This window comes from Bos javanicus, chromosome 7 (assembly GCF_032452875.1).
Source record: "Bos javanicus breed banteng chromosome 7, ARS-OSU_banteng_1.0, whole genome shotgun sequence".
In the NCBI taxonomy this organism is placed as follows: Eukaryota; Metazoa; Chordata; class Mammalia; order Artiodactyla; family Bovidae; genus Bos; species Bos javanicus.
In genome coordinates, this window is record NC_083874.1 from 83,392,202 (window position 1) to 83,419,381 (window position 27,180).

Below are 27,180 nucleotides of genomic sequence, written 5' to 3' on the forward strand. Positions count from 1 at the left end.
TTGGATAAATCTGCTGTTTCAACTAGAAATAATCTTAGTGATGATAATAAAATATGATTATAGAATAAATATGAGGAAAGTGAAAGAATAGGACTTGTGGAGGTTTTACTGACTAGGAGAGCAGGTTAACTTTTGGAATGAAGCATCAAAATAATTATTAGCTCCAGTGATTTAAGTATGTGTGTATACAAATGTATGTATATAGGGGTATGTAAGTATATGTGTGATTCCATAATTTTATATGTACAAATAGTATCTATATATTATACATAAATATTTATATAATATAATACACACAAATGATCTACTTTATATAATAATATATTAATATCAGTATTGATACATATTTTATATATTATATATATATATATAATGTGTATATACATAATATCCCTAAGCCCGAGGCCAAGGGCGGCGGGTGGGAGGAGCTACCCCACGCCCCCACGCCCAAGGAAAGTGGAGAGTGAAAAAGCTGGCTTAAAGTTCAACATTCAGAAAATGAAGATCATGGCATCCAGTCCCATCACATGGGAAATAGATGGGGAAACAGTGGAAACAGTGTCAGACTTTATTTTTCTGGGCTCCAAAATCACTGCAGATGGTGACTGCAGCCATGAAATTAAAAGACGCTTACTCCTTGGAAGGAAAGTTATGACCAACCTAGATAGCATATTCAAAAGCAGAGACATTACTTTGCCAACAAAGGTCTGTCTAGTCAAGGCTATGGTTTTTCCTGTGGTCATGTATGGATGTGAGAGTTGGACTGTGAAGAAGGCTGAACACCGAAGAATTGATGCTTTTGAACTGTGGTTTTGGAGAAGACTCTTGAGAGTCCCTTGGACTGCAAGGAGATCCAACCAGTCCATTCTGAAGGAGATCAGCCCTGGGATTTCTTTGGAAGAAATGATGCTAAAGCTGAAACTCCAGTACTTTGGCCACCTCATGCAAAGAGTTGCCTCATTGGAAAAGACTCTGATGTCTCTGATCCCTCCCCAATGGGAGGGACTGGGGGCAAGAGGAGAAGGGGACGACAGAGGATGAGATGGCTGGATTGCATCACTGACTCGATGACGTGAGTCTCAGTGAACTCCAGGAGTTGGTGTTGGACAGGGAGGCCTGGCGTGCTGGGATTCATGGGGTCACAAAGAGTCGGACACGACTGAGGGACTTTCTGATCTGATTTGATATACATAATATAAAGCAACAAAATATCAAGATATTTACATATTTAAATATCTTGTTTCATTTATATATACACACATATTTATATTTGTTTATTTATATCCAAAAAGATAAATAGTGGAGTCTTTAAACTTTATGAGTGGAAGCTGTTTTTCAAAAGTTAAAGAAATCAAAGCATGGTTTTATGTCTTTAAATAATGCACCTGGACTGCAGTTACTTGATTTATCAGCTTCAGTAGTCTTTATTGATCTCTTGCTGCAAAATGTGGGCCAATCACCTTTATCTACCTTCCTTCCACTACTCCATCTCCCCCCTCCCCTGTTTTTTTTTGGTGGCTATTTAAATTATTTCTACATTTCCAAATTCCTATGGTTATGCTTTGATTTGCCCTTAGAAGAATGACTCAAATCAGAAGCTGCTTTGAGTTTACTTTACATGCATTTTTCTCATATTAGACAATATTTTCTCCCAGAGGGAGAGAAAAATCTATTGCTTATAGTGAAAACAGGTAAAATTCATGAAACAAAATAAATGAAATTAAACAGGGCAACAGCTTATTAAAAAGCCAGGTTCTTATAGGCCTCTGGAAACATCAGTGTTACTGACCTATAAAGTATTTATTTACTCTGTGAAAGGCCGCATGTCCTTCGTCCTCTGAGGGTGGGTTGTCAACCAATATATCTTTGAACCGTTACTATTTTGAAGGAGTCACCAAGTTATTATCCTTTCAGTGTCTTCTCTATATAGATTGACAGCTAGGCAGACAGCAAGGGTGTAAACCCATGTTTCTTAAAGTGAAATAGTTTGTAGGGAATTCTAGGTCACTCTAATTACTATCACTCTAACTTACACATAATGGCAGGTTGCTTTTTGATTCAGAGTCTGATGGTGTGAAGGGATTTGAAAGATGAAACAAGCTTTTAATCCAGTGTGTTCACAGAAGGTTGAATTGACAATCACATGGGCAGAAGCAGGGGCAAGCTTTGAGTCAAACTGAGAGAAATAATCCATTTAATTTCCATTTTCCCATAATTATGATTGTCATGCTGATTAATCACAGACCATGTCGTGAGTATCTCAAGATTTCTGGACAGGTAAAATTAGAATAATGCCTTTGATCAAAAACTGTGTGTTAATGCTTATAAACGGAATTGGTCCTCTTGGACTGTCTCTTGTCACACAGGAAGAAGGTTCCTGCTTGATCCTCTTGAGCCCTGTTTTGTTGGAGCATCTGCTTCCATTGGCACTGACAGGAGCACTTACCTGAGGGAGCCCCACTTTTCACTTTCCCTTCTAATTATTATTCAGAATGTTTCCACCCTTCTCTTAGCTACCTGCATTGGGGCAAAGCTGTGTTCAGTGATTTCTCCAGAGATGAAACTCAGCTGGCAACTTACCATAGACAACACAGATGTGACAAGAAGTTATCTAAGAATTCAAAACTATGAACAAGAAAAAATGTATACCCAAGCAGCTTAAGCAAAGAGGTAATCCACGTAAATATCTTTCCTGATGCTTCAAAGACCTCGCAGAGAAGGAGTTTTTATTATCTTGCATACACTGGGTACTTAAACTTTGCATCTTGATACTACTAATAATTGTTGTAGCTCTGTCTCTTTAGAAAGAAATATGATATAATAATTGTAGCTGGCTAGCTGCTGAATTGAGTGGCTGTGCAAATTTTCTTAGCTGGTTATTCATTGTTCCTTAAAGTTAACTGCACATAGAATAACCTGGGAGGTTTGAAATATGGATGCCTGGATCCCATCTTCAGAAATTCTAATTTACATGGGCCAGTGTATAGCCTGAGCACTGGAACTTTTAAAACCTCCCAGGTCGTATGTACAAGGTTGAAAATCATTGTTTGAATTGTATTAGCTCACATGTACCGAGTGCTTATTTTGTTCTGGCTCTATGTTAAACACATTACCCATGGCATCTTGTTTGCTCAGCAAAATTACACTTTGAAGTTGCAAATAGTATCTCCAATTTACAGATGAGGACTCTAAACTCAGACAGGCCAAGTAAATTTCCCTATGTCATGTTCCTGGTGGGTAGTAAAGAAAGGATTTGAACCATGTCTGCCCACAGTACTATAGAGCTGACCATCCTCATTGGTGGAAGTTGTGAGGCCAAGGTAGAACAAATGGCTTATGACATATTATTGGGCTTCCCTTGTAGCTCGACTGGTAAAGAATCCACCTGCAATGTGGGAGACCTGCGTTTGATCCCTGGGTTGGGAAGATCCCCTGGAGAAGGGAAAGGCTACCCATTCCAGCACTCTGGCCAGAAGAATTCCATGGACTGCATAGTCCATGGGGTCGCAAAGGGTTGGACATGACTGAGCGACTTTCACTTCACTTCACTATTAATAGTTTAGGGAGGCACTAGACTTGACGACTGCTTCAGAATCCTGGCATTCTGTGTGAGCCTTTTCCCAGTCCTTCCAGGGAAAAGTCTGAGAAATGATGGTTCTGAATCCTGTTGAAAACTGGTGACAAAGACAACCTTTGTGCTATATACTCCTAAGTACAAGCTCAGGGTGTAATCCTGTCCCAAGGGTTTGGAGGCAGCTCTTAGGGTACCCATCTTGGCAGTATTGGGACCTGATCCTGCCCCATCATTTGAGCCCCTTTCTCTTAAGAGTTGATTGTGCTCAGCTCTGCCTGTGTTTCCTCTGCATCCAGTGATATCACATTGGTAGTCTGAAGTTGGCCATCTTGGAGTTCTTAATTTTTTAAATCAACTTTTATTTTAGGGTAGTTTCAGATGAGCAGAAAAGTTGCAAAGATAAAACATGGATTTCTCCCACCAAGGGGAGAATTTGGGTTGGGGTTTTGACATCACAGAAATCAGCAAATACTAAAATCAGGACGTCATCTCTGTTCCCACTCATCACCCTCCAGCTCATTTTTTTAAATTGGAATATAGTAGATTTACAATATTATGTTAGCTTTAGGTATGTAGCACAGTGATTCAATTATACATATATATGTATATAGTGAAAGAAAGTGAAAGTTGCTCCGTTGTCTCTGACTCTTTGTGACACCATGGACTGTAACCTGCCAGACTCCTCTGTCCATGGAACTTTCCAGGCCAGAATAGTGGAGTAGGTACTGTTCCCTTCTCCAGGGGATCTTCCCAACCCAGGGATTGAACCCAGGTCACCCACAATGTGGGCAGGTTCTTTATAGTCTGAGACACCAGGGAATCCCATATATGTATATTTAAATCTATTCTTTCCCTGTATAGATTATTACAAAATATTATTACAAAATATAGTTTCTTGTGCTATACAGTAGGTCCTTGTTGGTTATCTATTTTATATATAGTAGTGTGCATATGTTAATCCTAAACTCCAAATTTATTTCTTCCTTTCCTGTCAGAAACCATGTTTGTTTTCTATGTCTGTGGGTCTTTCTATTTTGTAAATAAGTTCATTAGTATCCTCTTTTTTTTTTTAAGATACCACATTAAGTGAGGAAATGGAAACCCACTCCAGTACTCTTGCCTGGAAAATCCATGGACAGAGGAGCCTGGTAGGCTACAGTCCATAGGGTCGCAAAGAGTCGGACACAACTGAGCGACTTTACTTACTTTAAGTGATATCATATGATATTCGGTTTTCTCTGTCTCATTTACTTCACTTAGAATGATAATCTCTATGTCCATCCACGTTGCTACAAATGGCACTATTCCATTCCTTTTTTAAGGCTGAGTAACATTCCATTGCATGTATACACCACATTTTCTTTATCCATTCATCTGCTGATGGACATTTAGGTTGCTTCTATGTCTTGGCTATTGTAAATGGTGCTGCAGTGAACACTGAGGTGCATGTATCTTTTCAAGTTAAAGTTTTCTCCAGCTGTATGACTTGGAGTAGGATTGCAGAATCATATTTTCAGTTTTTAAAGGAACCTCCATACTGTCCTCCACAGTGGTCACACTAATTTGCATTCCCCCCAACAGTACAGCAGAGTCCCCTTTCTCCACCCTCTCTCAAGCATTTACTATTTGCAGACCTTTTGCTGATAGCCATGCTGACCAGTGTGAAGTGGTGCCTCACTGTAGTTTCCGTTTGGTTTGCTCTAATAATGAGCAATGTTGAACATATTTCTATGTGCCTGTTGGCCATCTGGATGCCTTCTTTGGAGAAATTTCTGTTTCGGTCTTCTGCCCATCTTTTGATCCTCCAGGCAAGTTTCTAAACATTTAGCAGCAATCTCCTGCTTACGCATCCAAAGATGCTTACAAAGGGTATTAACATTTCTGCCTGGAAAAGTTAAGCTTTCACTTAGCGCTTATTTTCAATTATTCCCTGACTTTTGGTTTTGGTAAGATTCTACTATAAAAATTTTCAAATGTAAGAGATAGGTGCCCAAAGGTTGAAAGATAGAATGCAGTGCTCTTTCCTTCTGATAAATTTTAAGTGATGTTGAACATGATGAAAAAAACAAAATAATGCCTCTGTTTTATATTTAACACGTCTCAAGGGAACCACTAGATAAACTTGATCAAAAACTTCCGTAGAGGCCTGACCTCAGCTCAACCTAAAGTTATAGGTACGAATGTATTATAATGCTTTCATTTTTTATGTAGTACTTCAGTTCAGTCTCCTAGTCATGTTAGACTCTTTGTGATCCCATGGACTGCAGCATGCCAGGCTTCCCTATTCATCACCAACTCCAAGACCTTGCTCAAACACATGTCCATTGAGTCCATGATGCCATCTGTTGTTCCCTTCTGCTCCTGCATTAAATCTTTCCCAGTATCAGGGTCTTTTCCAATGAGTCACTTCTTGCATCAGGTGGCCAAAGTATTGGAGTTTCAGCTTCAGCATCAGTCCTTCCAATGGATATTCAGGACTGATATCCTTCAGGGTTGACTGGTTGGATCTCCTTGCAGTCCAAGGGACTCTCAAGAGGCTTCTCCAATACCACAGTTCAAAAGCATCAATTCTTTGGTGCTCAGCTTTCTTTAGGGTTCAACTCTCAAATCCATACATGACTACTGGAAAAACCATAGCTTTGACTAGATGGACTTTGTCAGCAGAGTAATGTCTTTGCTTTTTAATATGCTGTCTAGATTTGTCATAGCCTTTCTTCCAAGGAGCAAGTGTCTTTTAATTTCATGGCTCAGTCCCCATTTGCAGTGATTTTGGAGCCCAAGAAAATAAAGTCTCTCATTGTTTCCACTGTTTCCCCATCTATTTGCCATGAAGTGATGGGATCGGATGCCATGATCCTTGTTTTATGAATGTTGAATTTTAAGCCAACCTTTTCACACTCCTCTTTCACTTTTATCAGAAGGCTCTTTAGTTCCTCTTCACTTTCTGCCATAAGGGTGGTGTCATCTGCATATCTGAGTTGATTGATATTTCTCCCTGATATCTTGATTCCAACTTGTGCTTCATCCAGAAGAGCATTTTGTATGATGTACTCTGCACATAAGTAAAATAAGGTGACAATATACAGCCTTGAGGTACTTCTTTTTCAATTTGGAATCTGTCCATTGTCCCATGTCCAGTTATAACTGTTGCTTCTAGACCTGCATAGAGATTTCTCAGGAGATAGGTAAGGTGGTCTGGTATTCCCATCTCTTGAAGAGTTAAAGGCTTTAGTGTAGTCAGTGAAACAGAAATAGATGTTTTTCTGAGATTCTCTTGCTTTTTCGATGATCCTACAGTTTTTGGCAATTTGATCTCTGGTTCGTCTGCCTTTTCTAAATCCAGCTTGAACATCTGGAAATTCTTGGCTCAGGTACTGTTGAAGCCTGGCTTGGAGAATTTTGAGCATTACTTTGCTAGCATGTGAGATGAGTGTAATTGTGCAGTAGTTTGAACATTCTTTGATATTGCCTTTCTTTGGGATTGGAGTCCTATGGCCACTGCTGAGTTCTCCAAATTTTCTGGCATACTGAGTGCATCACTTTCACAGCATCATCTTTTAGGATTTGAAATAGCTCAGTTGGAATTCCATCACCTCCACTAGCTTTGTAGTGATGCTTCCTAAGGCCCACTTGACTGTGCACTCCAGCATTACCAAAATAGAATTTTCATTGCAACACAATATAGAAATTTGTTTCATAATTACTTCGTTATAATTTAGTATTTCTAAGTTTCTGTCCTGGAGACTTTATGACTGAATCTAGTATATTAAGGGTTTTCAGAAAGAGTTTCTATTTAAAATACAAAAGAATACCCACCAGTTATAAAAGCCATATTGCATGCAATATCACTGTGAACTTAGCTAAATCAGACTCCTCAAAGACAAAACCATTTCTCACTTCAAAATAATGTTTCATCCCTACTCCAGTGAAGAATGATCCTTCTGCCTTCTAATTTATTGCTACTTCCTGCAATCACCAATCTATTCACTTGGCACTTAACACCAAAAGATTTGTCTGGACAAAGTTGCTTTTCAGGTTTCTTAAGACAGGTTCTGTCTTTTTGCAAATTTCTTGCTTTGATATTCATCTTAGGATACATGTTATTTTTTTCACTTACAGTAACTTCTTAAAATCTCCAATTCTATAGTATTCTTTGGTTTTGGGGAGAGTGTACAGGTTTTCTTTCCAGCATCTGTTTGATGATATCTCCTCATACATGTTTCCTCTTTGTAACTATGTAGTCACTGAGCCAGAGTTGACTTCAAGGTTGAGTGACCCATATGATGAGATGGGACCCTGTGTTCAAAAGGACCTTGTCATTGTTTGTTATTTAGTAACTCAGTTGTGTCTGACTCTTTGTGACCCCATGTTCTGCAGCACACCAGGTCTCCCTGTCTTTCACTGTCTCCAGTTTGCTCAGCCTCTTGTCCATTGAGCCAATGATGCCATCCAACCATCTCACCCTCTGTCATCATCCCCTTCTCCTCCTGCCCTCGATCTTTCTGAGCATCAGGGTCTTTTCCAATGAGTTGGCTCTTCATATCAAGTGGCCAAAATATTGGAGCTTCAGCTTCAGCATCATTCCTTCCAATGAATATTCAGGATTGATTTCCTTTAAGATTGACTGGCTTGATCTCCCTGCTGTCCAAGGAACTTTCAAGAGTCTTTTCCAGCACGGCAGTTTGAAAGCATCAATTCTTCAGTGCTCAGCCTTCTTTATGGTCCAACTCTCACATCCATATATGACTACTGGAAAAGTGGTACCTTTGACTATACGGATCTTTGCTGGCAAAGTGATGTCCCTGCTTTTTATACACTGTCTAGGTTTGTCATAGCGTTTCTTCCAAGGAGCAAGAGCCTTAATTTCATGGCTACAGACACTGTCCACAGTGATTTGGGGACCCAAGAAAATAAAGCCTGTCACTGTTTCCATTGATCCCCCATCTATTTGCCATGAAGTGATGGGACTTGATGCCATGGGCTTAGTTTTTTGAATGTTGAGTTTTAAGCCAGATGGACCTCACACTTTGTTTAATGCTCTACTGTTGTGTCTTAAAATTCTTCGTAATTTTTGGACACTGAGTCCTGAATTTTATCAGTGCTAGACCTGTAAACTAGGGGACCATTTCTGCATCCAACTGTTCATTGCTGGAGGACATTGACTACCTCTTTCATTTCTTTATAATACTCATTGCTTCAGTTCAGTTTAGTTCAGTCGCTCAGTCGTGTTCGACTCTTTGTGACCCCATGAATAGCAGCACGCCAGCCCTCCCTGTCCATCACCAACTCCCGGAGTTCATGCAAACTCACATCCATCGAGTCGGTGATGCCATCCAGCCATCTCATCCTCTGTCGTCCCCTTTTCCTCCTGCCCCCAATCCCTCCCAGCATCAGAGTCTTTTCCAATGACTCAACTCTTCCCATGAGGTGGCCAAAGTACTGGATTTTCAGCTTTAGCATCATTCCTTCCAAAGAATACCCAGGGCTGATCTCCTTTAGAATGGACTAGTTAGATCTCCTTCCAATCCAAGGGACTCTCAAGAGTCTTCTCCAAAACCACAGTTCAAAAGCATCAATTCTTCAGCGCTCGGCTTTCTTCACAGTCCAACTCTCACATCCATACATGACCACTGGAAAAACCATAGCCTTGACTGATCTGATCTGATCTCTGACTAGACAGACCTTTGTTGGCAAAGTAATGTCTCTGCTTTTGAATATGCTATCTAGGTTGGTCATAACTTTCCTTCCAAGGAGTAAGCATCTTTTAATTTCATGGCTGCAATCACCATCTGCAGTGAGTTTAGAGCCCCTAAAAATAAAGTCAGCCACTGTTTCTCCATCTATTTCCCATGAAGTGATGGGACCAGATGCCACAGCATGTATTTATTACTTATTAGATTAGATCTTTTCTGATTGTATGGAAAAGATTCCCTGCTGATCCTTTCTGATTCCACCCAAAAAGATAGAGGGTGGGGGTATATACAATGTGTTTGAATGTATAATAGAATGTTTTCACAGTGCTAATAGCTTTTACTGTATAATTAAATGATTTGATGTTAGGCATAGAAAAGGAGACTTGTGAAATAAATAGACATTATCTTACAAGGTGACTAACATTAAAGACCATTTTTTTTAACACTAAAAAGTTAATGTTTTAGGTTTTGTGTATAATGTTGGTAATAATAATTTTTGCTAAAAATATTTATAACATCAGGAAAAATCCAACTGAGATTCCTTGTCTCATTTTCACTTAAGCCTGAAGGTATTAAAAACACCAGTTGGCAAATGTAGGTTTTGAACAATCAATTAGCAAAGTTAAACCCTTTATTTAATGTTTCATGAAAATTTTTTAAAAAAGATTTTTATCAGAGACTCAAACTGAGCTATACAACTCAGTGGGAAACCTTAGTCAGTTCATTTTTGTGTTATGTTATTTTCCTTCATTAGGTAAATGAATATTGAAGAATAAAATAAGGAGCAAGAAAATGGTCTTAGGTCTGTACCTCGAAAAAGCAACAAAAGATCCACCAGCCATTTAAGTGCAGACTCTAATAAAATTGGAGATTTAGATTATAGTATTTTCATGTTTGAATGTACAAGTGGTAAGCATGCATGACATGTAAATAGAAATGCTTACTGCAGTTTACTGCTGCTGAGTCGCCTCAGTCGTGTCCGACTCTGTGCGACCCCATAGACGGCAACCCACCAGGCTCCCCCGTCCCTGGGATTCTCCAGGCAAGAATACTAGAGTGGGTTGCCATTTCCTTCTCCAATGCATGAAAGTGAAAAGTGAAAGTGAAGTCGCTCAGTCGTGTCCAACTCTTAGCGACCCCATGGACTATAGCCTACCAGGCTCCTCCGTCCATGGGATTTTCCAGGCACGAGTACTGGAGTGGGGTGCCTTTGCCTTCTCCACTGCAGTTTAATATAGTTTCTCAAATACTGAGGTGTGATCCAAGCAGTTTTATTTATGCATATATATATATATATATTAATAAAACACATCTCACTTTTATGATGGAGAATAGCATAACTGAATGAAGGGAAGTACTTGATGATATATAATATTGTTGCAATAGTGTTCTGGTTCTGCTGCTGCTCAGTCATGTCTTACTCTGAGACCCCATGTACTGTGGCCCTCCAGGCTCCTCTGTCCATGGAATTCTCCAGGTAAGAATACTGGAGTGGGTTGCCTTTCCCTTTTCCAAGGGTTGTTCCCAACCTAGGGATCGAACCTCCGTCCTTTGTGTCTCCTGCATTGGCAGACAGATTCTTTACCACTAGCGCCACCTATATATTAATAAAATATATTATTGTTGCAATAGTGTACTGACTTCCTTTTTAAATTTTATTTATTTCTGGCTGTGCTGGGTCTTCATTGTTGTGCAGGATTTTCCTCTGGTTGTGGCGAGGGTGGGGCAACTCTCCAGTTGCGGTGCACTGGCTTCTCATGGCAATGGCTTCTCTCTTGCAGAGCACAGGCTCTCACACGTGTGGTTTTCAGTAGCTGCACCTCCTGTCCTCTAGAGCACAGACTCAATAGTTGTGCTGCACAGGCGCAATTGCTCTGTGGCATGTGGGGTCTTCCCTGACCAGGGATCAAACCAGTGTCTCCTGCATTGGCAGGCAGTGAGCCACCAGGGAAGTGTATGTATAGACTTCTTAACATGGATAATAATGCTGTTTTATGTTTGGAAAATGAATAAACTAACAATCTTTGTTATCTACTGATTTAATTTAGCCTCCCCTGAAATCATGTAACTGAAGAAAATTAGACTGCATTACATTTTAAAGACAGAGGTGATATATGCATAACAGTAAACACTATAGGGACAAAAAAAAAAGGCATTACATTAGTGACTATTATTGTAATATTGAAAGCTTGCCCTTTCTGGCAGAGCAGGTAGTTTTCTTCTGAAAATCCAAGCTACCCTTTGTTATTTTTATCTATTTGAGTTCCATGCTGAGAAATATTACAGGGTAAGTGTTCAACAGTAAGCATTATACTAATGATTTCTACCTAGATGGGTACTTTGCCTAAAAAGAAAGCATTTGTTTGCTCTGAAATTTTGAGATTTTAAGAATTAAATCAGATGCATCATTCCTGGTAAGTGGATTAAAAGAGGCAGCACTCTGAGTTTTTAAAAGTTAAGGAAAAATTATAAGCTAATTTTTGGTTTAAATGTGAGAGAGCTCTCATATGGAAACATGTAAAATGTATCAAAAAATAGTGACGTTAGAAACAACTTAGTTGAAAATCCTCCCCCCCTCAATATTACATTCTGTTTTAAATAAGTTAGTATTCATACATACATTCATTTATTTGGTAGACTGTAACTCCTAGTGGCAGGGCTAATGTCTGTACAATTTTTGCATATATTTACTAAGGATACATTTGTGAAAGGAACTGTAGAATTTTTTCATATTTTCCATTGTGGTTTATTATACAATATTGAATATAGTTGTCTGTGCTCTACAGTAGGACCTTGTAGTTAATCCATTCTATATACAATAGTTGGCATCTGCTAATCCCAAACTCCCAATCCCTCCCTCTCCCTTGGCAACCACAAGTCTGTTTTCTATGTCTATGGGCCTGTTTCTGTTTTGTAGATAGGCTCATTTGTGTCATATTTAAGATTCCACATATAAGTGATATCATATGGTATTTGTCTTTCTCTTTTTAACTTAACTTACTATGGTAATCTCTAGGTTCATCCATGTTGTTCCAAATGGCATAATTTCATTCTTTTTTTTTTTTTAATGTCTGAAGGAATTGTTGAATTATTATAGATGTGGTAAAAACTGATAGCCTGATGAAGCAACTATACAAATCACCCAAGAGAAAAATCAAAACCATTGACAATGTGTGAAAATGATATAAACAGAAATGCTGAAATATTCATTTTGGCCTTCAACAGACACATTATTATATGAAATGCAGTAAATGAAACTGTTGGATTTCTCTCTTTCACTGAGAAGTCTCTTCAAAAAAAAAAAAAAAGATTCCTCAAACTCCCCTTTGTTAGGAACCCCAAGAGACTAGCTCCTTCAGTAAATCTAATCCCTTGGACTACACCTAATTTGCATGTCAAGTACGCTTTTCCATAGTCATACATCTACAATTTATATCCCCTGAATATTTTTCTTGGAAGTTCATAGGATGTTGAATTTCAAATCGTATCTGTGATATCTACATTTAATTTCCAGAAGTCACACAAAATTAGGCTCAAAAGTAATAAATTGGCCGCATGAGTGGGAATCTTGCTAATTCTCAGGGAAAGCTGATCCCTGCTAGGGCAGAAGTGGAGGCCAGGCAGGCAATAGCCAGGCTCACTTCCTTCCGAGCTCAGGGATAAGCTATCTCACCCTGCAGAGCGAGAAAGCAAGAAACCTGAAGGCCGGAATTTGGGAAATGTTATGTGAAATCTGAAAACAGGCTTCCCATGAAATGTAACATTTTCTCATTAAACTAATGATTGGAGAACAGCTGTTGACTTTAATTCAGTGAGCTTTGGGGCTTTCTCTTATTGCAGCTTTCATAATGTACAAGTGTTAGTGGAAGGATAAAGTCTGGGGCCTGCAATTAGGTGACCTGAATTCAGTTCCCTTTCCAGCACTAATAGGCTCTGTGATCTTCATCAAGACTTTCCCCTGTCATGCTTCATTTCTACTTATGAAAGACAGTAAGAAGTTATCTTTTCGATATTTTGTAATTTTTGTCATTATATTGAAAGGGAAACAGATACTTTAATTAGATACGTTCTTGTCTTTTTTTTCTAATTGATTCATTCTCTACCTCAAGACGTGTGTACACACACACACACACACACACGCAAATACATATCTTGTGGCTAAATGGAAAATATTTGTGGGTAACCCTCTAGGCAAAGGTACTTCAGTGTTAAACATCTAAAATGTCTTTGTGCAAGTCTTCATGCGAGTTTCTTTCTTGTCACAGTGAGTTTATTTTATTTTGCAGTTCATATTACCTGCTCTGTATTTATAGGTATATATTGTACACACCCTTTGGTTAAAATCTCAGCTTACAGATTATTTTTGCTCACATCAAAGGGTCCATTAATTTGTTTTGGTTCATAAAAGTCTGCATTTAGTTCATAGGAAAAAGTTCATAGGAAATATTTAAAGAATGTAACTTTTAGAATTAAATGTACTCTGAGAAAAAGGTAGGGTGTCAATAGATCCTTTTCCTGTGGTTACACAATGACTTTCTTTTCTGAAAATATTAAATTATTTATAGAAATGATTTAATGATTTTAAACAGCACACATTTTATTTCTGTTAATGATAAAACAGTATGTGAAAGAACCTGGATACCCCATGTATTTATTTATATTATTTATTAAACGCAATTTGGGTTCAAAGTGATATGGTAAACTGGAGAACTCCTCAGAATTCATATGTTACAGATGGTAAACGTGGAGGGTCTTTAAGCTCCCTGGTTACTGGATTTAAAGTCTAATCTCCTGACTTAAAGTGTTTCTATTCAAAAGAATTCAGTGGACTCTACTATTCCAAATACTTGGCTTCTTGTTGTGGTATAAATCACCTTTTTCCATTTTCTTGGGATTCACAAAACTTTGTGCAGTGTTGAAATAGTAAGTGCACTTATCCAACTACAAAACTTTCAAGCTAAAGAAAAAAATACTGGATTTGAGAAAACCATAATTCAAAAAGACACATGTACCCCAATATTCACTGAAGCACTGTTTACAATTGCCAACCCAATAAAGCAACCTAAATGTCCATTGACAGATGAATGGGTAAAGAAGATGTGGTTCATGTATACAATGAAATATTACTCAGCCATAAAAACGAAAGTGATTCATTTGTAGTGATGTGGAAGAACCTAGACTCTGTCATACGGAGTGAAGTAAGTCAGAAAACCAAATATTGTATATTGACACATATATATGGAATCTGGAAGGATGGTATTGATGAACCTATTTGTAGGGCAGGTATAGACACACAGACGTAGGGAAGAGACTTAGGAATGCAGATGGGTAAGGAGAGGGTAGGACAAGCTGAGAGAATAGCATTGACATGTATATACTACCATGTGTATTAATAAAATACTTAGCTAGTGGGAAGCTACTGTATAATACAAGGAACTCAGCTTGGTGCTTTCTGATGACCTAGCGGAGCGGGATGGGGGCAGTAGGAGGGAAGCTCGAGAGAAATGGTTATATGTATGCATGGAGCTGATTCAGGTTGTTATACAGCAGCATTTAGAGCAATTATAACGCACTGTACAGCAATGATACTCCAATTTCAAACCTTTTTTTTTTTTTAAAGGGTTGCAGTAAGACCAAAACTACCATGAAAAAAATGGAACCTATTATCAAAAGGTAGGATGTGGCATTTGGCCAATGCTTATAGAAGTCAATGGTCTTATGTTCTTGCCAGCCTGAAGCAGCTGGTTTCATAGAATGATGAAATGGTGTTTTGAAGACTCAGTTAAAACACCAGCTAGTTGGAAATACCTTGCAGAACTGGGGCCAGGGTCTCTAGAAGGTTGTATATGCTTTGAATCAGCATCCAATATCTGGTGGTGTTTCTTTCATAACCAAGATTCACAGGTCTGGTAATCAAGGAGTGGAAATGAAAGCAGTACCATTCACTAATACCCTGAAAGTGAAAAGTGGAAGTGAAAATTGATTAGTCCATCTGACTCTTTGTGACCCCAAGGACTATACAGTCCATGGAATTCTCCAGGCCAGGATACTGGAGTGGGTCATATTTCCCTTCTCCAGGGGATCTTCCCAACCCAGGTCTCCCGCATTGCAGGAGGATTCTTTACCAGCTGAGCCTTAAGGGATGCCCAAGAATACTGGAGTGAGTAGCCTATCCCTTCTGCAGGGGATCTTCCCGACCCAGGAATCAAAGCAGGGTCTCCTGCATTGCAGGCAGATTCTTTACTAACTGAGCTATAGTGACACACTACTAGTATTTTTTTCTTGTTTCTGTAACTTTATGCTCTGCTGGCCTACTGATCTTAGTTCCAAAGGAAAGATGCTTCCACCAACAAGAGTCCATTGAATTGGAATTTATGACTGTCATCTGATTACACTGGGCTTCTCACTTCTTTGAATCAACAGGGAAAGAACAGTGTTACTCTGTTGGCTAGGATAATTGATCATGACTACCACAGGAAAAGGGCTTCTCTGATAGCTCAGTTGGTAAAGAATCTGCCTGCAATGTAGGAGACCCTGGGTCAATTCCTGGGTCAGAAAGATCTGCTGGAGAAGGGATAGGCTACCTACTCCAGTATTCTTGGGCTTCCCTTGTTGCTCAGCTGGTAAAAAATCCACCTGCAATGCAGGAGACCTGGGTTGCCTGGGTTCAACCCCTGGGTTGGGAAGATGCCCTGAGAAGGGAAAGGCTACCCACTCCAGTATTCTGGCCTGAAGAATACCATGGGATAGCAAAGAGTTGGACATGACTAAGTGACTTTCACTTCACCACAGGAAAATTGGAGTACTACTCTACAATGGAAGTAAGAAAGAATAAGTCTGGAATACAGGAGATCCTTTAGAGTATCTCTTGGTAATACCATGGACTTGTGAATAAAACCAATGAAAAACTACAACTCAATTCAGGCAAGATTGTTAATGTCCTAGATCCTTCAGGTATGAATTTTGGGGTCATCACACTGAGAGAAAATTACAATGAGAAAAAGTACTTGCAGGAAGCAAAGGGAATAGAGATTGGGTAGTGGAAGGAGGTTATAAGTAGTGTTTATAACCGCATGATCAGTTACAGAAATGAGGACTGTGATTTTCATGAATATTTCTTTCTTATTTTGTTGTAAATATGTTTGTGTATATACACACACAGAATAAGCAAATGCATTTGTCTTCTTCCTCTTTAAAATCTCTTTATCATTTAACAAATACTATGACACAAATGTATTCACTTTGTATCATGATGTTTAAGTTTTATTAGTTTTACATCATAGTACTTAAGTTATGAGATATCAAGGAGAAACTAAACATTACTTAAGTGTTTTATCTCCTCTCACGAGGAAAAGTTCAATGTGTTTTCATCTGCCTTCAGGATACCTGTATCGTGTTCAGTGGAAGTATGATGACCACGCTTTTGTCTTTATTCAAAGACTAAGTGTGGCTTAAGAAGATGTGTTTAGATGCCAAGTTGACAAAGGGTGAACTTGTGATGGTTAATTTTATGGATCAACTTGGCTAGGCCACAGTACCCATATATTTGTTCAAACATTATTCTAGATACTTCTGTGGTATTTTTAGATAGGATTAATGTTTAAGTTAATAGATTTTGAATAAACCTTCAAAACATGGGTGGACCTCATCCAATCACTTGAAGGTCTTAATAGAAAATGACTGGCTTCCCTGCAAGAAAAGGGAATTCTTCCAGAAGAATGAGCTTGAACTGTGACATTGACTCTTCCCTGGGCTGCAGTCTGTCTGCCTAATCTGCAGATCTGGGACTTGCCAAGTCCCCACAATTACATGAGCCAATTCCCTAAAATAAATTTCTCTCTCTATATACATACTTCCTGTTCTGTTTCTATGGAGAACCCTGACACCTTAAAAACCAATAATAACAATTTGCTGTAATATAATGGAGTTCCACTAGAATTAACTAATATAGTGGAGTTCCACCAGAATTAAGTTCAATGAAGGCAGGGGTCTCTCTTTATTATTATTACTTTGAATGAAAGATTCTTTCAATTATATAGTGCTTTAAAACTTTCAAAAGTTTCCAATACGTGATTTTGTATAATCCCTTAATGTTGCTGTTGTTGTTCAGTCACTTGGTTGTGTCTGATTCTTTGCGACCCCATGGAGTGCAGCACATCAGGCTTCTCTGTCCTTTACCATATCCTGGAGCTTTCTAGCTCCTTTTTAAATCCCCTTTCCCTGTTGGCTCAGTGGTAAAGAATCCACCTGCCAAAGCGGGAGATCCAGGTTTGATTCCTAGGTTAGGAAGTTCTCCTTGAGAAGGAAATGGAAGCCCCCTCCAGTATTCTTGCTGGGCAATCCCATGGACGGAGGAGCCTTGCGGGCTACAGTCCATCCTGCAGTGGCAAAAGAGTCGGACACTCCTGAGTGACTAAACAACAGTAACAACAGCCCTTATATTGCCGCTCTCCCTTCCCTCTTCCTACTGGTAGCCACTGGTTTGTTCTCTATATCTGTGAGTCTGCTTCTGTTTTGTTCACTAGTTTGTTGTAGTTTTTGGATTACACATAAAAGTGATATACAGTATTTGTCTTTCTCTGTCTGATTTATTTCACCTAGCATGATGCTCTTCAAGTCTGTCCACATTGCTTCAAATGTCAAAATTTTATTCATTTTATAACTGGGTAGTATTCCATTGGGTGTGTGTGTGTGTGTACACACATATATACATACCACCTATTCTTTATCCATTCATATGTCCATGGTCACTTTTGTTGCTTCCTTACCTTGGCAATTGTAGAAATGCTGCTATGAACATTGGGGTGCACTCATCTTTCCAGATTAATGCTTCTGTTTTTGTTGGCTATATAATTAAGAATGGAAGTGTTGGTCATATGGTAGTTCCATTTTTAAGTTTTTTGAGAAACTTACATACTGTTTTCCAGGGGCTCCCCAGGTGATGCTAGTGGTATAGAACTTGCCTGCCAGTGCTGGAGATGGGTTTGATCACTGGGTTGGGAAGATCCCTTGGAGAAGGAAATGGCATCCCACTCCAGTATTCTTGCATGGAGAATCCCATGGACAGAGGAGACTGGCAGGCTATGTCCATATGGTCACAAAGAGTCAGACACGACTGAAGTGACTTAGCCTACTGTTTTCCACCAGTGGCTGTACCAATTTACACCTTTACCAACAGTGTAGGAGGGTTCCCTTTTCTCCACATCCTCGTCAACATTTGTTATTTGTGCTCTTTTTGATGATAGTCATTCTGACAGGTGTCAGGTGGTATCTCATTGTGGTTTTGATTTGCACTTCCCTAATGATTAGGGATGTTGAACATCTTCTCATGTGTCTGTTGGCTGTCTGCATTTCCTCTTTGGAAGAATGTCCATTTAGTTCTTCTCCCCATTTTTTAATCAAGTTGTTTGTTTTTTGATGTTGACTTCTATTAGCTATTTGTATCAATATATGTGGGATGTTAATCCTTTAGCATTCGTATTATCTGAAAATATCTCTCATTCAGTAGGTTGTCTGTCATTTTTTCAGTGGTTTCTTTTGCTGTGCAAAAGGTTGTTAGTTTAATCAGGTCCCATTTGTTCAGTTTTGTTTTTGTTTCCATTACTGTAGGAGATGGATCCAAAAAATTATTGCTGCAATTTATGTCAAGGAATTTTTTGCCTATGTTTTCCTCTAGGAGTTTTATAGTATTTGATCTTACATTTAGGTCTTTATTACATTTTGAGTTTGTTTGTATGTGGTGTTAGTGCTTAGTCACTCAGCCATGTCCAACTCTTTGCGACCCCTTGGACTACAGCCTGCTAGGCTCCTCTGTCCATGGGGAATCTCCAGGCAAGAATACTGGAGGCGGTTGCCATGCCCTTCTCCAGGGGTTCTTCCCAACCTAAGTATCAAACCCAGGTCTCCCACATTGCAGGTGGATTCTTTACTGACTGAGCCACCAGGGAAGCCCACATGGTATTAGAGAATATTCTAATTTCATTCTTTTACAAATAGCTATCCTGTTTTTTGAGCACCATTTATTGAAAAGACTGTCTTTTCTTCATTGTAGACTCTTGCCTCCTTTGTTGTAGATTAATTGACCACAAGTGAGTGGGTTTATTTCTGGGCTTTCTATCCTATTGTATTAATTTATGTGTCTATTTTTGTGCCAGGGCAATACTGTTTCAATTACTGTAGCTTTGTAATATAGTCTAAAGTGAGCAGGTGTGATTCCTCTAGCTCTGCTTTTCTTTCTCAAGATGGTTGTGCTATTTGGGGTCTTTTGCGTTTTCATACAAGTTGTGAAATTATTTGTTCTGTGAAATTGTGAAATTTTGTTCTGTGAAAAACGTCACTGGTATTTTCATAGAGGTTACACTGAATCTGTAGATTGCCTTTGATACTATGGTCATTTTAACAATATTGATTCTTCCAATCCAAGAATGTGGTATGTCTTTCCATCTCTTTTTGACATCTTCAATTTTTCATCAACATTTTTCAGTTTTCAAAGTACAGGTCTTTTGCCTCCTTTGGTAGGTTTACTCCTAGGTATTTGTTTCTTTTTGATGCAGTGATAAATAGAATTGTTTCCTTATTTTCTCTTTGTGATATTTCATTGTTAGTGTATAAAAATGGAGCACATTTCTGTATATTGTTTTTTGTCCTGCAAATTTACCAAATTCATTGATGAGCTCTGGTAGTTTTCTGGGCTTCCCAGGTGGTATTGGGGTAAAGAATCTGCCTGCCAATGCAGGAGACCTGGGTTCAATCCCTGGATCAGGCTGATCCCCTAGAGTAGGAAATGACAACTCCTTCAGTATTCTTGCCTGGAAAATTCCATGGACAGAGGGGCCTGTTGGGCTACAGTGCCTGGGGTCACAAAGAGTCAGATATAACAGCACACGCCATCTGCACACACACACACGGCACAGTAGTTTTCTGGTGGTATCTTTAGAATTTTCTACGTATTGTGTCATGTCATCTGCAAATAGTGACAGTTTTACTTTTTCCTTTTCAGTTTGGATTCCTTTTATTTCTTTTTCTTCTCTGATTTCTGTGGCAAGGAATTATAAAACTATATTGAATAAAAGTGGTGAAAGTGGACATTCTTCTCTCATTCCTGATCTTAGAGGAAATGCTTTCAGCTTTTCACTAGTGAGTATGATGTTAGCTGTGAGTTTTTAACATATGGCCTTTATTATGTTGCAATATATTCCCTCTGTGCCCACATACTGGGAAATCTTTATCATAAATTAATGCTGAACTTTATCAAAACTTTTTCTGCACCTACTGAAATGAGCATATGTTCTTTATTCTTCAATTTACTAGTATGGTATTCACATCAATTGAATTGTGGATGTTGGTATCACATCCCAAGGCAGGGGTTTCTTGATCTCTGCTCTCTCTACCACTCAAAATATTGCCCAGGAAGTCAATATATACTGTTTAATTAATGAATGATAAGTTTTCAGAGGGATAATCATTTGGTAAATGAAAAACTACAAAGTTTATGAAGGGATTAATCAAACCTGTTAAATACTTAAAGTTTGGATTTGATGATGATTGATAGTCATTGATAGAGAGATGGCCTTAGAGGAATAGTAGAGACAGAAGGCAGTTTAACATTGATTTAGGACTTGGTTAAGAAATTGCTACAAATGTATATCTTTCAAAGAATTTGGTAATAGCGGTTCTTTCTCTGTATATGTTTGTATCTCTCTCTTTCTCACATACAGATATGCATACATAAAGTAACAGGTGGGCCATAGCAAATTTTCTTAAAAATTAAGGGAGTTCAGTAGACAAAATTAAAGACTGTAGTGGAAGAATGATTCACACTTGTTGGGAGTAATACTTAAGAAGAGCTTTAAAATATAGGTTTACTCACTAGCTAGCTGTTTGACCTTTGGCAAGTCCATTTGCTGTGCTGAGACTCTGCTTATTCATCCATAGAATAAATATAATGATTTCTACCTCACAGGATATAACTGGGGACTAAAACACAGCAGAGTTCCCAGAATGTTTAATTGGTGAGTGTAGCAGTTTTAAAACTTGGCGATAAATTCTCTAACACTCCTTGAGATGTTCTACCCACTTGAATCTGGTTTGAACAATAGGGTATCAAAACTGATGATGTGCTATTTCTGACACTAGGTCAAAAAATGCTAGACAGCTTCTGCCTTGTGCTGTTGCAATACTGAACCATCATGTAAGAAATCTGACTACCCTGAATCTACCTGTTGTGCTGGAGAAGGCCGTGTGCAGGCACTCCAGCGACAGTGCTAGCTAAGTCCAGTCTACTGCCAAGATGGGCTCAGATGGAGCTGGATGCAGATGGCAGGGAGCTGTCATAACCCCAGTCTTCTCTGTTCTGAGTGAAGGGCCTTTCATGGGGCTGAGGAAAGAGGAAAATGGTAAAGGTTTTAGATTTAGACCACTACTGTTGGGCACAGGAGAGGGAACTGCCTAAGCAGAGGCAAAGACATTACTGAACAACACTGCATTATGAGTCCACAAGGAATTTTAGATGGAGAATCTGTCATGGCAGCAAACTACAGCACTGTCACTTCCCTCTAGGGTGATATCAACCAAATACAGACTCTGAAGAGGAAATGCTTGTGCTTGGTTGAAGGCTAGATAGTTGCAGGATCAGTGTGCTGGAAGTATGTGGTAAGACAGGCGAAATGAAAAGAAATTCAATCAAGTTTCTATCTACTTCGTGCCAGGCACTCAATACGTATTGACATACAAGTCAAGAATGCTGGGGAGGCAAGGTCTAGATTAGTGAGGGTGAACTCCCTCAGTCTTGGGAAGGAAGGTTTGAATGAGAACAGAGAGCAATTGTAGGAGAGTGAGGCAGTGAGAGATCCTGACAAGTTGGAGACGATGGTGAGAGAGTGAGATTCTAAAGTTTAAAATATCAAAGAAATACTGTATCTTCTTGGTGACAAGGTCTTGAAAGTTGAGAAGCTGTCTTTAATGAACTAAAGGAAAGGGTAGACAAAAGGGATTCAAAGAACAGGGAGGCTAGACATATTTGTCCCATCCTTCTGGACCTTCAATCTGCCTGACATAAAGATAAGATGACTGCTACGGACTAACTATCTGTGTCACCTCAAAATTCACACGTTGACATCCTAAGCACTGTGATGGTATTAGAGGCTTAGCCTTTGAGAGGCAAGTGATTAGGTCATGAGAATGGCATTCTCGTGAATGGGATTTTTCTTTCATAAGAAGAGATCCAAGGGAGCTTGCTCCACTCCATCTCTGCTTTCCATTGTATGAGAATGCCAGAGACAAAATTCTGCAAGGCCTGATGAGGATGCTCTTCCTCACCAGACACTACAAGTGCCAACATCTTCATCTTGGAGTTTTGTGCCTCTAGAACTGTGAGAAATGTTTATTATTTAAGCTTCCCAATGTATGGTATATTTGTTACAGCAGCTTCAGCTGGCTAAGACTATGACTTTAAGGGTAAGCCTTGAAGGATGAATAGGATGCTTCCATATATATTTTTTATAACAGTGAGGAAGGATATAATAGTCACAGGGAACAGATTCAATAGAAAATCAGAGATAAAAGCCCAACTAAGTGCTTCCATGGTGGCTCAGATGGTAAAGAATCTGCCTGCACTGCATTAGAGCCCAGTTCTATCTATCACTGGGTTGGGAAGATCCCCTGAAGAAGAGAATGGCAATCCACTCCAGTATGCTTGTCTGGGAAATCCCAAGGACAGAGGAGCCTGGTGGGCTACAGACCACGGGGTTGCAAAGAGTCGGACACGACTGAGCGACTAACACGCTTTCACTCAACTGTATTCAAATAGTATTAACAATGAGGCTGCTTGATTTAGTGATTAGATAAGCTATGAGCCAAATTAGCCCAGCTGTTTTCTTAGATAGTGGCAACAGGAAGTGTTTGCACAGGGCTAAGTGGGGTTAAGCTCTATATGAGGCAGAAGACCCCTCTGAGTGTCAGCTTTTCAATGAATTTAGTAATATTAGATGTCTAAAAATGATCATTTCTGTTTCTGACACTAAAATAACTCACTTAATTGTGACTGTAAACACATTGGTTATAAAAATATACACGAAGTGTGTGGAAAGCTATGTGAAAGTATATAACCCCTGTAATATAACTATGTTCTAAATTCTGATGCTCATACACACATAGAGGGCAAAAGAAATCCTGACTTCTAGCCAAATGACATTACCAGTGAAACTTGAACGAACGTGCTTAATTGAGATTTTAGGAGCCATCAGACAGCTGGACAAAGGTTGTACTTTTCCCTCTATCCAACCAAGAACGTGAACGACGGGCTTTATGAGTTCATCATTCATAGTGCATTGTACTGTCAGTCTGAAAAATAACAGTTGAGCTAGAATCGCTCTGTAGAATGAAGATCCCCGAAGGCAATGCGTGCGGAAATCCTACCACTAATTACTGCCTGTGCTGAACACGCTCATCAAGCAAGCCCAAGCCCTGCATGCTGCTTTAGGCTCAGGAGGGCACTGTGATTCTGAGCACAGAGGGCAGCCAGTGAGCTCCCAGTGACCAAAGGGTATGTCAGTTAACATGGATCATGAGAGAATTGCCTAAAGTAGCTGTTCTCAGGCTGCTGCTCAGCGGAGCAATTCAGTAAAGCAGACAGAAGCCATGCTTTCGGCATCGCTTGTCTTGATCCCAGATATGCCGGCTGCTGAGTCTCTCTGAGGTCTGGCCTGCATCGCTGCCTTCCTCTTCGCTGTTTCTACAGTCACTGCTTTAATTAAATTCATCAGCCCTCATCGAGGCTATGTGATGTTCTGATGGATCTCCTCCTTCCCTCCAAATACTCTACTCACTTTTAAAAAGTATGTTTCTCAAACACAAGTTGATTATTTCATTTATTTAAAGGTGAGGTTGCTATTTAGCTGAAGAATCCTTCTTTGGGTCCAAGGATGTGACTAGATTGTGTCCAAAGGGACACGAATTGATGAGCGCATGTTCCAGCCTATAGACTTGGAAAGGGCTATGTCTTTGTTCACGCCTGTCACGTTTCCCTCCCAGGGTGCATATATGATCTTGGGGGCTGGATCAAGCATTTTAGGACAGCTATTCAAGATGCCAGAGCAACAAGATCCAAGAGGTCTGGAACTCCAAAAGCCCTATGCCGCCCTGTCAGCACTGGCTTGCTTATGCTTGGATCGCTGTGTGAGAGAGAAATAAACTTTCAGATTGTTTAAGACACTATTAATTTGGCCCTTACTGTGGCAGTAAAACCTACATTCTAAGACACTTTGTTTCAAAAGCTCTCCAGGGCTTGAAGGTAAGTCCCTCTCTCTAGGGAGGACATTTAGTATCTAGGTTCAACCCACCTTTGCAATTTAATTCCCTGCCACTTGTCCTGTGCTCAGTCGCTTCAGTCCTGTCCAAACTTTTTGTGACTCTGTGGACTGTAGCCTGCCAGGCTCCTCTGTCCATGGGATTATCCAGACAAGAATACTGGAGGGGGCTGCCATTTCCTTCTCCAGGGGATCTTCCCAACCTAGGGTTTCAAACCCATATCTCTTTCATCCCCTGCATTGGCAGGCAGGTTCTTTACCAACTGTGCCACCCGGAAAGCCTATGGATACACTCCTCTAGCCAAATTAGTCCTCTCTGTCTACCACACATACCTTTATTTAGTGGTTTGACACATGTTGTTCCCTCTTTTCCCCACTTACAAAAAAGCTTCTCATTCACCTTTCAGATTCTGAAGGGATGTGCTGCTTTCTTGGGTTTCTTGCAATGATTTTTCCTGGCAGATTTAATTTCTTCTTCCTCAGGGCTTCTAGAGCACCGTGTGTGTGTGTTTGAGAAAACGACAGTCATATACTCATTTCCTATAGTTTCTTGAGTTATTTGTGTTTATCTTCCTCACTAGGAATTATTCCGTTACAGTGTTATTGGCCAGAATTGGACGACACCCCAGTCCTCCAGCTTCAGTCTTGTCACAGCAAAGTAAACAGTGAATGATCAGAATGGACACAAACCTGAGCCATCTGTCTCTCATGAGGAGTGGAACCCTGAGTGGAATTGACATTCTGTTTGCAAGGAGGAATGGAGTGATGGTTTGGAAGTACTTTTTTTTTTTTTTTCTCCAATGAGTATGTTTTTGACAATGGTAGGGAGACTGGGAAATTGAACAGCATGGGGCAGATGCCTTGGATTACTGGATTCAAGCTGGAAAAACAGTCCCTGACAAACTACAGTCATTATTGTGTATTTCTAGAACTTTGAAAGATAAGGAGGAAATCTGCAGAGTAGCCCCCCTAAGGGATAGGAAGGGAATTGGGCCATTGCAGTCCCTGAAGACAGGCTTTTCTTGTTTCTCTGGTTGTGGAGATGTCTTCCTTAGTATCCAACATCAACAACTGCCTTTTGACACTGAGATTCTGACATGTCTGACTAGGACAGTCCCAGTTGGTGTGGAGTGCAAAAAGTCACAGCTGGTGCATTTGGTTTAATCTGCTTTACCCTGGTCTCAGCCTTAAACAAAGAATTGTTTAACCTCCTCCACTCTCAACATTTGTAAATGAAAAATCTATGCATCTTAGCATCTTTAATTTCTGTGGAAAAACACTCTGCTCTCAGGTGTACCCCAAGTGTCCAAGCTCTGTGAGATGGATCTATGGACAAGACGTTAATGAATTCTAGTTATATTAAACCAGGAGACATTGGAAAGATAATGCACATGTTTAAAGTTACAAATGATTTTGAAAATAAGCCAGTGGTATAATATTGTTCTTGTCTTCCCCTCCACCACCTCATTGCAATATCTTAATAAGCTTTGTAGAGTAGAGAAAGCCTAAGTTTGAAAAGAAAGAAAGGAAGGTAGTCACTTAAATATAATGGTTGAGAACTTGGGTTCTGAAGTCAGAGTGTATGGGTGGATGGCTTGGTTTCATTGTACAATACAGAGAAGGAAATGGCAACCCACTCCAGTATTCTTGCCTAGAGAATCCTGTGGACAGAGAAGCCTGGTGGGCTGCCATCTATGGGGTCACACACAGTTGGACATGACTGAAGCGACTTAGCAGCAGCAGCGACTTAGCAGCAGCAGCAGCAGCACTGTACAATAGAAGGCTACTTAAACCTGCTGTACCTTTAGCTTTCTTATGTTTAACCTGGAGATGATGTTACTGTCACCTCATAGGTCTTCTTTAAGAATTAAATGAGCTAAATATATAAGATCTTCCTTTAGTACTGGCACGTAACTAGTACAATAAATATTAGAGCTATCTATGACTATTTTATGTAGCATTCATTTGTCAATTAATACTCCTTTTCCTTGATCTCTTAACAGCCTGAGATGCTGGACTGTTTCAAACATCATATCATATTGCTTGCATTGGTGACCTTATAAAAAGAGAATGTCAAGAATTTAATATCTTCTTTTCTAGGATACTAAAACATGAGTTGGTAGGATATAAGTTGATGTCTCAGTAATGACTCCAGATTGGATTTAGAAAAAAAGAGTGTCATTATATTGGTTCTTGTGAAAGTGTGAATCAGACTGCATATGATGGAATTTTGTAGGTAGACGTTTGGAGGTGGTAGTGGATAAAAATCATAAATGTGGGGGAGGAGAAGGGTTTTTAAAATTAACCCACACAGCATTTTTGGCACATAACTTTCTTTTGGCCACCCCTGAGACAGTGTGAGGGTTTGAAGTGGATTTATGCCCAAATTCTTCAAGGCATAATTTAAAAGATTTTAAGCAAAATGTGCTGCCACAATGAACACACACTCTATGCTTTATGAATGGCCTGTTTATTGCTGTGGTTCCACACAACTGGAAGAAACTGGTCTAAACTAGTCAAATTCATGCAGAGTCACGGGCTTGTGCTCTAAATCTATCCCTCACTTCTAAATCCACTTTCAACTACTGTAATGTGTAGATATTGCAAT